Here is a 14,991-nt window from a genome sequence, read left to right as displayed (position 1 = left end):
ACAGAAAACAAATATTTCACGACCTTGGTCCGGGTTGCCGTCTGAAGTCAAAGATTCGGACTAAATATCGCCCAACACGTGTCAAATAGCAGTGGTCGCAGCACTGGGCGGAGCGCTGCAGGAGGAGCGACCAAGGTGTGTCAAGAATAGGGTACTTGGTGTCTAGAGATCTGCGTTCGAGGCAGTGTGTTTACTGTGTGGCATGTGTGCAGGTCCATTATGATTGTGCGTTGCCACTATAGGCCCCGCATACCTGAAAGCGGAGATGGCCAGAGCGCCTAGGTAAGTGGTGGTTGAACAATCAACAGGGTAGAGAATTTATTTGCGCTTGTCTAACGAGAGTAGATTCGCGGCAAGATGTGGAGAGGGGAGAGGAAGAATCCGCCGGGTGTATCATAGTTCTTTGTCTTTCTGTTCCGTATTTTCGGTGCACACCCTGTTGAAAATTCCAGGAAAAAGTCACGTTGGAGAAAACGGTGGGCCGAATGGAAGTGTTGGTTTCCAAGTTGGAGAAAACGGTGGGCTGATTGGAAGTGTTGGTTTCCACGCTGGGTGCTGGTGGAGCGAATGGGAGAGATGCTGGATACACTAATGGCGACTTTGGGCCACCCTGGATTGAGTGGAAATTGTGGTGGCTGCACTGGCACTTTCAGTAAACAATATTGGGCTGAATGGAAACCACGCTGGACACTTCAGTGAACACGATGGGACGGGATGGGCTTGGTGGTATCCATCGTGATTATCTCGGTGGGCCTGGCAGGCAACACTGGACTATGTGGAAACCACGGTGGGAGCCTATGGATGTGTACAGTCGCGAGCAAAAAATATTAGCACAGATCACTGGCGATCAGAATTCGTATATCTCACCACGCGGCGCTGCGGTGCGCAGAACTGCCTAACGGGCCGTTTCCATGTTTGCAGCCTAGGGGAGGGGGGGGGGGGACGGCAGGAAGTAAGCTTTATCAAGCGTGCACCGCCCGAGCGTTGAAGTGCCGACCCTACGTGACTGTGCTTGCGGAATTTATTTTGGCTCGTTTATCATGAGCAAAGATGGCTTCTTTTTATTACTGTTTTTTTATGTCCGCGATGGTTTGTCAAAAGGAACTCGCGGGAACAATAGATGATAGCGCTGCTTTTAGTCAGCAATTTTGCTGTCCGTGGCAGTCCGCAGTAATTTTACTGTCCGTGGCAGACCCCCTTAATACTGTAGAATGGGAACGGCCCGGCACTCCCGTTATCAGCCTCTCCGCCACCCGCAGTGCCAGGCGTTGTCATTCCGGCGCTCTGGTGTTCCGTCATGTGTGCTATAATCTTTTTTTACCCACGACTGTACCTACTTGTTTGGCATGGCACAAACCATGGCTGCATTTGAATGGCCGATGCCGGGCAGCAGATACTGCATGCATGTGCCTATATGGTTGACAAAATGAAACTCATCAATGCACTAACAATCTCAGTGGGTCAAATCCATCAAACGTACAGTCTTTGTCAAAAGTAACCAGGCTGCATGGTTTGCTTCTAGCTCGTACAGTGGATCCCTCACAGCTTCCCTAAAGCTGGAATGGTAGCTAAAGGTAAGGACTGAGGGTCTTATTACCTTCCAACACGTTTTGATCCTTAGGAATAACACAAGGGCTCCACTATACAAGCTAGAAGCAAACCATGCAGCCTGGTTACTTTTGACAAAGACTGTACACTTGGCACTTTATGCTGTTGGAATAAAAACTGCAAGACAAATTTCTCTTTTTTACACGTGCATTTGTTGACTTGACAGTTTCAGAAAATTTTTTTAAAAAGTAACGACTTATATACTTGGGCTTAGATTATCATTAGCAAAATATTTGAGAAAAAGTTTAACTTCATTGTTCACAAAATAATAAATTGCAGGTTTGCAGAGCCCTGCATGCCTGAATCCGAACACTCAATTTCATTCGGAAAATTTTATTGAGCGTGCATTTCAAGACATTACTAATTCAATTAACAAATTGCTAACCACATAGCTGGCCACACAGCTTCTTTGTAGAAGGGTTCCGAATACAAATATATACACAGAATATTTCGACAAGGCTGCACTCTTATACATGCACCTTGGTACACAATTGCCAGTACAACACTGTTTTTCAAAATAGAAATGCAGATATATATAAACACAATATGAGGATATAAATTACACAGCATATTTCATACTAAGAATTGATTTGGTTTTCACGTTGGATGAGAGAACTCTACTATAAAAAATGCACACCTTCACTGTAGTCTCAAGAAAGCATATACCATGGAGGTTGTTCTCTCGACGCGCGTTTCAACGCTGCCGCCTCTCACGTCATGCTGCCGATCAAACAGCGTCACCATGTTTTTACGACAACCTACTCTCTACGACTGCTACGTTGGGTACTTTGTTAGCCTTGCTGATCTCCCATCAATATAAAAAAAAACTTCCCCATACAAACAGAAATCGGCATGTAATTTCGTGAATGAGCAAAGCAGCAAGCAATACTGCCGTCAGAACTCATGCATTTTTCAACCGCAGCGCAAGCAACAGGTCGTTAATTCGCGCGTTTCTACCAGTGGTAATTGCTCGCAATCGCTGCAATTTCTGTGGATGCCGATACGGCTGAATACCCAATAAAAATACCAAAAATAAAATAAAAAGTAGGATACAAGCTTTTTCACAACGAAACCGAAACAGAAACTGGTTGTCACCGCCAGGTGGCTGCCGGTATCTGTTTTTCTGTATAACCCTCATGGCGGTTCGGTTGCTGCGTCGCGTGCGTCGCGCTTCGGCGCTTGCTACAATTCTCTACTTGGATTGTGAGCCGTCGTGAACTGTGTTGTGGTTTGCGTGTGTTTCTTCTTGCACAAGGGTGCACAATCGCGCAGTGCTGTTGACGTAGCCTATTCGAGGCAAAGTGTCATTTTTCTGATCTCTCTAACTTTTCAGTCTGTGTGCTTCTTTGTGTAGTCCAGGATGGGTGTCCAGGCACAAAGACGCGCGGGCAGTGTCGCGGTGGAAATGTTCCTAATAAGGCCTGGAATATTTTCTTCTGTGTGACTACGTGGTAGAGAGTGCCGGCAACGTAGCACTCGTGCTGAACTCTCACTGGTTGGTGTAGTGCCCGTGACACGAAGGCAAACAGCGTTCTGCACGACTACGCAATCATCTGAAAAGGTAAGCAGTACTCGTGCATTATCCGAAGCATATAATGCTGGAACGGTGACCTGTCGTACTGCTGCAGTATTCGTGTTCAATGCTATAAAAAGCGTTTTTGAGGCGCTTTTGTTGTCGCCGCGGTGAGTTGCTCTGCCAAGAATTGCCGCTGTCGGTACTTGTTTTGGCAAAGGGGATGCGACCGTGCGTGCGCTAGCTTTGCATGATTTTGGTATGCGCATGTTTGCGCGCTTTGTTTCTTGTTGAGCACAGATTTGTCCTCGTATATGCCTCGTTCTACGCGTTTCTGCCCATGCTTGTTCACACCACCGCGCACGTTTCAAGGACCGGCACTTTGGCTGTCCGTAAAATATATGATTGTCTTTCAAGATAGCGTTAGCACTTTGAGGGGGATTGAAACACTTTTTATTCGCCGCGGTTTTTGCTTGGCCCTAGACTGTTGAACCTTAGGTCGTGGGGTCGATCCTGATGGCAGTAGCCGCATTTCGATTTAGGTGAAATGAAAAAAAGAATGCCCCTGTGCTGTGCGATGTCAGCTCACGTTAAGAAATTCTAGGTGGTCTAAATTAATCCGGAACCCTCCGATACGATCAGTGCCCATTTTCCGCATCTGAATTCAAACCCCACTATAAAGAAAGCACTGTCTCAGGTTGCAGTTACCAACGAAAGTTGATTTCCGGCCGTCAGGATCTAATTTTTAAATCAGTATGTGAAGATATTTTTTTTTTATGATACCGATAGCGTTTCTGGCTACCCAGAGTATAGGATCTTGCATTTCGATCACTCTGCTGTTTGAAAATTGGTTTCTGAGGAAAACAAGTGACGCACTAATTGTCTCAGTTATTACTATGTTTATCTACGCTTTCGAACGCAGATTTGTTTTGCTCATAGCAAGATTCCTTTACTAGTGCTAGGGGAACTGGTGCATTTTAAACAGGGTAGTTTTCCTTTGTATTGAGCCGTATACTTGGGCAAGTATATTTTTCCTGATCTTTTTACATTCATGTGATATTCACTGTTGGACCGAGTTCGCATGCTTGTTTTTGTACTCCTGTCCTAGTGATAATGGGAAATTGGTATCCGCAGGTGGCACATCTGTCTTCCAGTCCGAGTCAATGGCATGGATTTTGTGGCCACCAGATGAAGTCAAAAGCTGTGTTGTAAGTTGTTACTGCATTGTGCTTTGTTTTTGTGGTTGCCATGAAATGTTCTCTTACTTTCATTGCTCTTTTCCTTAATGCTACTGCTTGGACCAGTTTGGATAGCTCTGGCCTGATATGTTTACATGTTTATATGAGTAATATTAGTTGGCTGTCAGAATGGGCCGGTTGCAGGCCATTTGAAGTTTTACATTCAATATTGCTCGTCTTTTAACCGTTGCATTCTATGCATGAAGTGCGAAATGTCTGCATGTTTTTGGCTGCATTATGTGATACTATTTGACTATGAATATTAACATTATGATGCATGTGTGTTAACTTAAATATGTGTTTTTATGCCACTCATCGCAGGTCACAGATGTAAAAGAAAAAGTGCACACATGAGAACTGGTTTCATTACTGCTGCCTTGTTTTTGCTAAGCATGGAGAGCTGAGCTAATTGGTTCTGGGTAGAATTATGAGACATCATTCCAGTGTACAAAAACACATGAACGAAGAGAGTAGACTCCATAGACCCCAGACTTCAACTGAGCTGGATTCCACAACATGAGCTTTTTACATGCAAAGTGGTACTAGTGACCCCTGTGGCTGAAAAGTGTTTCCTCGACCAGGTAACAATTATTCAAGGTTTCAAAAACAAAAACATAGGCGTAAGGTTAGCTTGTCACTCAAGTTGAATGCATTGGCGTGACTAAACATTCCCTACCTGGCTGACCCAACACACATTTGCATTGAGATAATCTGTTTCTTTTTCTGCCTGCCTGCTCCAGTCGCCTTACTTCGGCATTGACGCTGTCACCACTCTGTGACAGCATCAATGCGCAAGTAAGGAGACTGGAGCAGGCAGTTTTCACAGGAGAAATTGTCGCCTTAGTGGTAGAAAGCCAGGTCCGAGAGATGAAGTGTGCTGGGCAGCGCAAGCCGGAAGGCAACGCACATTCGCAACAGTGACCTGTCATTGTGCCCTATTGCCATCAGGTGTCACACCGCCTCAAGAAGGCCAGTGACAAACACGATGTACATGTCGTATTTTCAGCTTGGGAAAGCTGGGATGCATGTGCCACCTGATAAATGACGTTACGAAAAAGCCTGCCTACAAAACTAAGCACACCAAACCCCTCGTTAAACATGAGGTTGACATGGTGTACAGCATCCTCCTTGCCTGTGGCAAACATTACATTAGACAGACGAGGCTTGCTTCAATGAACGCTTGCTTGAACATTGCAGGACAGCTGATTCATTAAGTGGCAGAGGTCATTTAGCTGAGCACATTCGCCTTTGCTCGCACAAGCGAGCATGCAAGGCGTTTTTGAAAGAAACACATGCCTTGTGCAAGTTTAGCACTTGAAAGGGCTGGGAAATTTTTTAAGCCTTTTGTATCTGCTGAAAAAGAGAATTACGTCAGCAGCCCTTCTGCAGCGCTCCAGAAAAAGAAATAGATTATCTGGTGGCAAATATGTTTGTTGGGTCAGCCAGGTAGGTGATGCATAGGCGTGCCGATGTGTTGAATGTGAGTGGCAAGATACCTTTGCTCCTATGTTTTTTTGTGTTTTGGTTTTTGCCGTCCTGAATAATTGTTATTTGGTGGCGGAAATACTTTTGAGCCCCAGGGATCACTAGTACCCCTTTGCACATAAAAAGTCTGTGTTGTGGAATAAACCTCAGTTGAAATATGGTGTCGATGAAGTCTACTCTCTTCATCCGTGTGATTTTGTGTGCCGGAATGATGTCTCATAATTTTCCCTTGTTTTCAGTGAATAAGGAGGGCTTCTGGTGTCTCTTTTTTGTATGTGATGGTTATAACAAAGTGGCTACCCATAAACTGTCATTTTGGGCTTAATTGAAGGATCCTTGAGAATTTGTTTGACAGCATACTCCATGGGCACTTTCTTGAGAAAAATCAGTTATTTGTTACCCATTTCACTGCATTAACCATTGCTTCTCATCATGTCTCGAAAGTCATTGATAAGCACAAGCTTTCGAGTACCTGAGGGCTGTGTGAGAAGCCTTCTGACATACTTTAAACTACTGAGGATATCTGAAGACAGATTTTACCAATAATTGTTAGCCAATCCAAACCTCTTGGTTCTATCCCTGACAACCTGAAGCTGACCTGTCAATAATTAAGGCTGGAAACCGTTCTGATCCCCAAACTGTTCTCCTATTTTATTGATGTGCATTTTGCATGAACTGTTAGAGCACGAAATGAGTCCGCATATTACTTGCCACCATAATTCAAACTAATATTTCTATACCAGTCATCACGGCTCCCATTCTCTTTACTCATGTGCAATCCAACTTTTGGAATTCACAACAGATTTTCACCCAAATTTAGATTCTTTATTTTAGGCAAGTGTCATCGACTTGAATTTCTCCAAAGCTTTTCATGTTTGTCATTATAACCTTTTAGCTACACTCTCATGCTTGAGCCTTCATTCTTTGATATTAGTGTAGATTCATTGCTTCCTGTTCTACGGCTGGCCTTAAAAAACTATTGTACTTCTTGTCTTATGAAGCCCAGCATATCAATATGCAAAATCATAAGGCGTCCCTCATCCTGAGTCACTTTTGGATGTTAAACCCCCATAAACCAAACCAAGCACATTACTAAAGTACATTAATATTAGCCATTCAATAACAGTCTTTGTCTTTATGTCCCAACCTTGTCTTTATGACTGCATTATTCAGAAGGATGCCCCAACTATCTCAGCTACTCTGACTGTATTGACTTTTGCAAGACGGATGAATGGGCTTGTTTGTAATTCATCGTGTCAAAACAGCGCAAAGAGAAAGATGAGGAAGGAATGCGACGGTGCGAGTGCTGACTTTCAAGAAGGTTTATTGGAAAGCACATCAAAATATATACATTGTGGCCTAAAAAAAGAATGAAGAAAGGGCGCCTTGTAACATTCACTTTGGATCTGTCAAAAACAAATATGAAGCATTTAAGAGCATGAACTCTTTCTTAGGGAGCGATAAAGAAGGTGTGTTAACACATTGATTGCGTTTTTTCTACAATTTCAGTGGCCTCGATCATCTCATGCACAAACTTTTCTGTGTCTGTCTAGCACAATGCAGCACAAGAAATTACGCCTCACAGCAATCAGGATGTGGCAAACGATCGCAGTCGCGACAGTGAAACATCAGATTCCCCCTGCTAGCTTTGTTCACATCGTAACGGTGGTCTTTTGACCTCTCATTGGCACCTCTGCTAGTTTCTTGCTGAAGTTGATACATTAGCCAGATGGTTCAACTTTAGATTATTACATAGTTTCTTGGCTCTGGACATTGCTATTAACAAATCAGCTTGCTGTGTGACACTTGAACTCAGAATTAACTGCCTCCGTTGCCTTGGACAGAAAGACGCCTTTAGACATGACCACAAAACCACCTTCTTTATCAGCAGTTGAATGCGATAGGGCCCACCGTCTTAAACCCGTTACAGTTCAGCCTGCGGGCAAGTTCCTGGCATGGTTCAAACCACGACACCCCATCAACCAACGCCCCCTGAAACACACCTGTCACGCTCAGGTCCAGGCACAGGAAGGCAAGACGTCAAAGTATGGCAAACAGCTCCAGAATAGTCCTCTTCGAAGGAACAATGGCAAATTTTGGCCCGTATATGCTTCAAGCAGCAGACGAGGCAGCAACTCAGTGTCGACATTGTGCACCTTGTTTTCAGACACTCGTGCCTTGGCTTCTCTGCTCCGGGCTAGTGAGCGCAAAGTGGCTGCAAAGTGGCATTCCAGATGGCTTTCACCTGGTCAACGGTGCGTGACACCGTCAACCAGCCACTCCCTGGCTTGTTTTCAGGCACAAGAGTTTGACAACAAGGTACACACCTTCAGCTTTGAGTCGCTGCCTCGTCTGGTCCTTGAAGTGCTTATGGACCAAAATTTTCCGTTCCTCCGAAGAGAACTATTGTGGAGATGCTTGCCACGGTTTGACGAGTTGCCTTTTCCATGCCCAGACCTGAGTGTGACAGGTGTGTTTCGGGGTGTTTTGATGCAGTGTCACGGTTTGAACCCTCTTTAGGAACTTGCCCACAGGCCGAACTGTGTCGTATTTAAGAGGGTGGGCCCTCTTGCTTTCAACTGCTGATAAACGGTGGTTTTGTGGTAGTATCGAAAGGCGCCTTTCAGTCCAAGGCCACAGATGCAGTGTATTCTGAATTTGAGTGCCACTTACTATCTGATTTGTTAAAAGCAAAGTCCAGTGCCAAGAAACATTAACAATCTAGAGTTTAACCATCAGGCTAATGCCATCAACTTCAGTAAGAAAAATTGTCCAGCTATCTTCTTTACCGCAAAGACCCATAAAGGTGACTGCTCCTTGAGGGTTGTAGTTTAAGAGAATGGAACCTGTCAGAAACAAATCGCCTTCTCTTTGCGACATAAAATTAAGTTGCTGAGCATTGATGACTCCTCTCGTGTAAGATCTGCAGAGAAAATAACGCAGTTTCTACACAATAACTCTCGCACCAGTTTCATGGGGTGCTATGTTGACATCAAGGATTTATATTACGCTATCCCTCAATCAGGATCAATGATGTGTTGAATTCATTAACCTAAATGGAGCAGTGGCATTCCAAACGTCTCAGGCATTTTGGTGAATAATTTTGTCGCACTTTTAAGCACATACCTTCAGTCCACCTTTATTACATTTCAGAATAGCTTGTTTTTGCAAAAAAAAAAACTGTATTAACGCCGCTGTTACGTGGCTTATTGCAGGATCTCCAATCCTGACGAAGCATTGTCTAAGGTGAGAGAGGAGTTCAGTCAAAGCCTCAGTCCACTTTGAATCACCACTGAAATTATAGAGGATATGTCATCACATTTATTGGATCTCAATCTTGGGTGGCTACACTTGTTGGGCTTACGAGCCAAGGGAAAACAAGCTACTTTTACCATTTTCTTCGGTTCAGTCTAAGCTGGTCAAGAGGTGTCACTAACCTTTGCTTCAAAAATTCCGTATTGAAATCCTGTTTGATTGCCATGGCATCCAGTTTTGCCCAGCTCATATGCCGTTTGTCCTTTACTGGATATTCAGAACCTTTGTCAGTGTCTTTAGCCGATTGCTTTAAGCAGAAGTTGAAACATTCCTTTTGTGCCCCCGTCGAGACTGTAACTCCCAAAAGGAAGTTTGTATGTACCTGTTCCCTACATCCACAATTGATCGCACCGGTTAAATAGGCAGTCGAGTTGGCGTTGATATTGTTTTTCTAACCCTATGAAGTTTCAGTACCTGTAGTCAACCGAGATTATCCATCAGAGTCTCTTCGTGCACTGCACAGAAGACATAGTGTGTTCGAACGCCTTGAAATGCGGCTATGTTTACATTGGGAAAACAGGCAAGTGTGTCACTGAGAGGTTTAAAAGACCACCACGACGATGTGAACAAAGCTTGCGGGAGAACTTTGATGATTCACTGTCGCAATTGCAATTGTTTGCCAGATCCTAAACGCTGTGAACCGGAATTCATGTTCTGCATTTTGCCTGACAGACACAGAAAAGCTTGTGCGTGAGATAATCGAGGCCGCTGAAATTTAAAAAAAAAGCGCAATCACTGTGTTAGCACACCTTCTTTATCGCTTCCTAAGGAAGAGTTCATGCTCTTAAATGCTTCTTTGTCAGTTTTTGTTTTATTTTACACTCATGCAATGTGGTTGACACAAGGTGCCCTTTGTTCGTTGTTTTTTTAGGCCACAGTGCATATATTTTGACGTGGTTTCCAATACACATTGGCGATAGTCAGCACTCATGCCATCATATTTATTCCTTCGTTGTCCTTGTCTTGTCTGCATTGTTTTGTCACAACGTATTGACCTCCTTTCCCACCTGTAGGGTTAATGGTATGGAGAAACCTTAACCAGATGCAGCCCCACATACTTGGACCATGTCACGATACATGCTGCTGGCACCACAAGGGCACTCGGGTTTATCAGGAGATGTCATGATCTGTGTGCGCTTGCCGTGCTGCGCAGTTTATGCATAAAAATTTTATTGATTCCAAACTGAAGTATTACCTAGCTCTATCAATTTTGCACCAAACTGTTTGATGCTACGCCACCAACTCAGTGATGTGATAGCTGCGCCAATTGCGCCGATGTGCGCCAAAAGGCAAAACCTGCTACATCCTGCTACATTTTTGTTATTGTGCGCCAAAGCTGCGCCAAACGCGTATTTTCACTTTGATGTTACGCCTGATGTTGTCAGAGCAGTGCGAGAGGCAAGTAAAAGGTACAGAGAACGTTTGGCAGCTGAAGAAGAGCAGGCTGCCAAACGGCAGCGTGCCAATGTGCCGAAGATGACACCAAGTGATGCTGACAAAACCCTCAAGCTGGAAGTAGAAACAGCAAAGAAAATGCTGGTGAATGCAGAGCTGCTCATGAACAATGGCATAAAGATGAAGAATTTTGGTGATATGGAAAGTGGGCAGGCCATGCTTGCTGAAGGAAAAACAAGGCTTTCAGCTGCTGTTGACAAAATGTCGCCTAAGGCAGCCAACTGGGCAGTATTTTGCAGTTAAAGACTGAATGATGTTGCTCACAGAAAAAAGGCACAGAATTGGTCCACTGCTTTTTGATAGGCCAAGAAGCCGAAAAGTTGTGCTGTCGTGTACATAATTATTATTCAGTTCGAAACGTTGATAGTGTTATTTCATTGTTTTTCTGTAAGCTTGTGATCTGCATTCTAGTCATTTTTAAATAAAAGTTCCAGTGAATTCCTTGTTGTCCATTTATAACTGCTGTCCTATAGGTGCTTGGCGGCTATAACACAGCGCTGATCTATACTTGGTCGCATAAAAATTTACATGACACTGAAGTTCTAAAATTAGTTATTTGGGCCAACATATGATGTTTCACAATTGCCTCTAATTTAATTAAATTATTGCCAAAACCACGATCTGATTATGAGGCACGCCGTAGTGGGGGACTCCAGAATTGGACCACCTGGGGTTCTTTCATATGCACCTAAATCTTAGTACACGGGTGTTTTTGCATTTTGCTCGCATCGAAATGCCCCTAACATCCTATTGAACAGCACCTTTTTGTTCCCTAAGGTTTCCTCCTTATTTTACTATTTTACTTCTCGCAAAGTCAATTTTTTCACTTGCAATGAGCCTTGAGCTGCTCCAAAAGCTTGTTTCCCTGCTCCAAAATTCCCATTTGGCTGCTCCAAAAAGCTGCTCCAAAATGGCTTCAGCCAATCACATCACTGCCAACTCCCTTTAATCCAACAGCGACACTTGGTACAGCATATGTGTAATCAGTCATCTCATTTGACCACCAGACATCACTGCATAAAAGGGGAAATCGCTCGTTTAGGTGTGTTCCATATACTCTACAATACTTTTCCACAACTTAATGTTAAATGTTGCTGCCCCGCTTCAGACCAGGATGCCATCACAACTAAATCAAGAAATTTTTCCTGTTCCCATTGAAGAATAAATTGGCTACCTCACCACATTTTCATTGCATGTGGTCCCTCATAATTATGGAAATAAGTGATATCGCTTGGAGCATTGACACTAGTTTGTTTTACCTTTTGTTTGCTGCTGTTTTTATTTTTTGCAACTGATGTATCAATGGATTGTATGCCTCTTTTCTTAGTGTATCGTCTGCGACATCTCAGCTGTGCTACTGCAGTCACCCTTCTGATGTTACCTTTATATTGTCCCTCTTATTAATACCCCACTAAAAGCCTTCAGAGGACAAAAAACGATGGCTTTTTTATTTTGCTCATTATGGCACACTTATGTTTAGGGATATAGGAGAGGCCTTTGTCTTGCAGTGGTGCTAGTTATGCTGCTGATGATGGTACTTAATGACGAGCATATGATATATTGAATAAGAACCTCAAATTATTTTTCTTTTTGAGTGCGAATAGCTTCAGTGGTTCTTGATTTAGGCTCACTTTATTCCTGTGGCCACAATACGGAGTTTACTTTTTAGCACTCTAATACTGGCAAGAATAAAAACTTGTGGATCCTAATTCTTTCATTTCAATCTTTTCTGCAGAGTGCATCGCCCAGTTTTCCCAAGCCCTCATGCACCGGTGGTACATCAACAAGGCTGTTTCATGGGGCCCGGCTGCATTGACAAGTCGCTAAATAAGAGCAAGAGGAGCATGAACACAAAATAAAACTGGCTGTAGGAGCTTCATCTATTTTGAAATTTGCTGTCTCATTGCGACAGACATAACATTGCCGCATGGCCCCTGCCCCAACATCTCCCAGTCATTCCAACCTACCCAATCATTCCAATGTACCCAATCATTCCAACCTGCCCAATCATTCCAACATGCCCAGTCATTCCAACGTGCCCAGTCATTCCAACATGCCCCAGTCATTCCAACATGCCCCAGTCATTCCAACATGCCCCAGTCATTCCAACATGCCCAGTCATTCCAACGTATTTTCCATTACCATAATCCACCAATAGGAGGAAATGCGCTTGGACAGGACTTTTAATGCGAAGGCAAAATAAACGATGGTCCTTAAGGGTAACGGACTGTTTTCAAAGACAAAGCTGGGGGCTGCGGGGCTGCGGAAAGTTTGGTGGGTGGGTGACATTAGGAAGTTCGCAAGGGTTGGGTGCCCGCAGTTCGCACACGAAAGGGTTAATTGGAGAGGTCTGGTAGAGGCCTTTGCCGCGCAGTCGGCGCAGCCTGGGTGCTGATGAGGCGGATGTGTGTGCATTCTTCAGGTGCAGAGCCTTTTACAATGACGTCTGGAAAAATCTCTCCACATTTCTTGTGACGCCCAGCAACAGGATCTTCAGGGGACGCCCTGGGGGAAGGGCATGTGGGTGTTCGGTTTTTAATTTTACGTACCTTCATGGATTTTCACAGTAGTGTTTTTAGATTTAATGATACGCAGTTAATTCCATGTTGATTCTTGGTGGTTGATATTAGTCCCTTCTATTGATCTTGCTTTCTGAAAAGGAGGGAGTATGTGTTGTATGTGTGGTTTTGGTTCCTGTTCCAATTTAGTGGATTGTCTTAAAACTGGTCTTTGTAGCAGTGAACTCTTTAATTTCCTTATATAATTGTCATGTTAATAAGGAGTATACATCAGTCGCCGCATAAAATAGAGGCACTTTTGTCTACCACACGGCCGGCAGCCTCGTGTCCGTTCATTGAATGATTCCCCCCCCCCCCCAGGAAAAAGAAAAGTAAAAAAAATAAAAAGGTACTCTGGTCTGCCCTAATTGTGACTTCCTAGCCTGGTGCTTGGTGACGATAGGTGCTGAAGTGCGAATATTTTCGAGCTCATACCCAATGCATCTCATTACTTTCTTCTGCGCGTCAGTAGATGCTGGCGGATACCGCACGACAACGGCAAATGCCAGGCAGAGTACAGGACAGCATTTAACCTTTTCTGCGCTTTTGGCGTCAATTCACACATCAACCCAAATATTCCGCTCGCGCCCCAGTAACAGATGAAAATACCATTAATTTTAAAGGATAGTCCCTTCGGGGCCCCTTTTGCTATCGGAATTGTTCACGCATTTCAATGAGCTTTGAAGCCTAAAAGGAAGAACAAGCAGCAGTATGGTAGACATGCGGGGAAGAAACTGAGGCTTGAAGAAAGCGGAGAAGAAACCAAATTTGCAGATTTATATCTGAGTTTCTATTCCTTCTTTCCCGCTCAGATTTTGAAATGTTTTGTAAAACACCTATCAAAGCTCATATTCGGAGTCTCAAGTATTCTTGAAGGTGAAGGGGCTGCGCTGCAACACGTTTTTAACATGAGCTATTTTGACAGCACCAGGGCTCAACGGTTACGAGCTGTGGATATTGAGTGAAGATCGCAGTCTTTCTATAGGAGGTTTAGCTAGTCTTTTTGCTGATGCACTTGTACTGAATTGATTTTTGGCTGGTTACAAGAATATTCCTCGCGGCAAATAGATCAGTTATTAAAATTTGAGCTTTGATTAGCTAGAAAGCGGAACTTTTCTCTATTGCAGAAAATGAATGTTGGAATCGAGCCTAGAAATGACAAAGTGGTGTAGACGAATAGCAACTGGAGCAAAGGAACAGTGCGCATGAATGGACGCCTGACCTGGTAGATTTCTTTTATGCGAAGCATATTAACGTAGGTTTCGGGCCTTCGCGCGACGCCCGGCGGGGGCCACCATTGACCTTGAAGTGAGATCACATGATGTGACGTCACCTGATGACGTCACACCGGCTATAGATGGGGCCTCATATCGCGCCGTTGGACGTCGCCCGGCGGAGGCCTCCACGCTTCGGTTCGCGCCGTCGCGCGCGACGCGGCGGCGGCACCACCATCGCTGCATCACGTGATATGTGACGTCACGCCAGGGATGAAGCGGCGCGCGCCCGCCGTCGCGTCAGTCTCTGTGCCCGCAACCGCGCCAGGGTCTTTGCGCCGGGCGTGTATGCGGTCAAGATGCCTTCAAACGCTAAGGACGTTAATAATAAGAATGCAAAACGAAGTCTGCTTCGCATCCACTGGGCTTAACCTTGATAAGCCTCCAACTTTTTTATAGCGCTTTCCCCCTTCTGTAAGCGTCGGCAGTCAGCTTCAAGAAGCGAATGGGGCATTCACACTGCAACTCGCGCACCGCTGCTTGCGCAGCACCTCTGTCGCACCCTCGTCGCTAGGAGCAATGCAGCGTGTTTGTCTCCTCTTTCT

General features: G+C 44.4%; 1 long non-coding RNA gene across 1 annotated transcript; it reads left to right on the top strand.

Moving 5' to 3' along the window:
- Nucleotides 1-2,969: 2,969 nt before the first annotated feature.
- Nucleotides 2,970-12,464, top strand: LOC149353537 (uncharacterized). The gene is made up of 3 exons (XR_016289590.1): nt 2,970-3,169; nt 4,256-4,329; nt 12,350-12,464. It is a non-coding gene; the product is annotated as an uncharacterized LOC149353537 (long non-coding RNA).
- The last annotated feature ends 2,527 nt before the right edge of the window (nt 12,465-14,991 follow it).

This window comes from Amblyomma mixtum, chromosome 3 (assembly GCF_055824585.1).
Source record: "Amblyomma mixtum isolate Tamu chromosome 3, ASM5582458v1, whole genome shotgun sequence".
Classification (NCBI taxonomy): Eukaryota; Metazoa; Arthropoda; class Arachnida; order Ixodida; family Ixodidae; genus Amblyomma; species Amblyomma mixtum.
The sequence above is the reverse complement of the archived record's forward strand: the minus strand, read 5'-3'. Positions and strand labels throughout refer to the sequence as shown.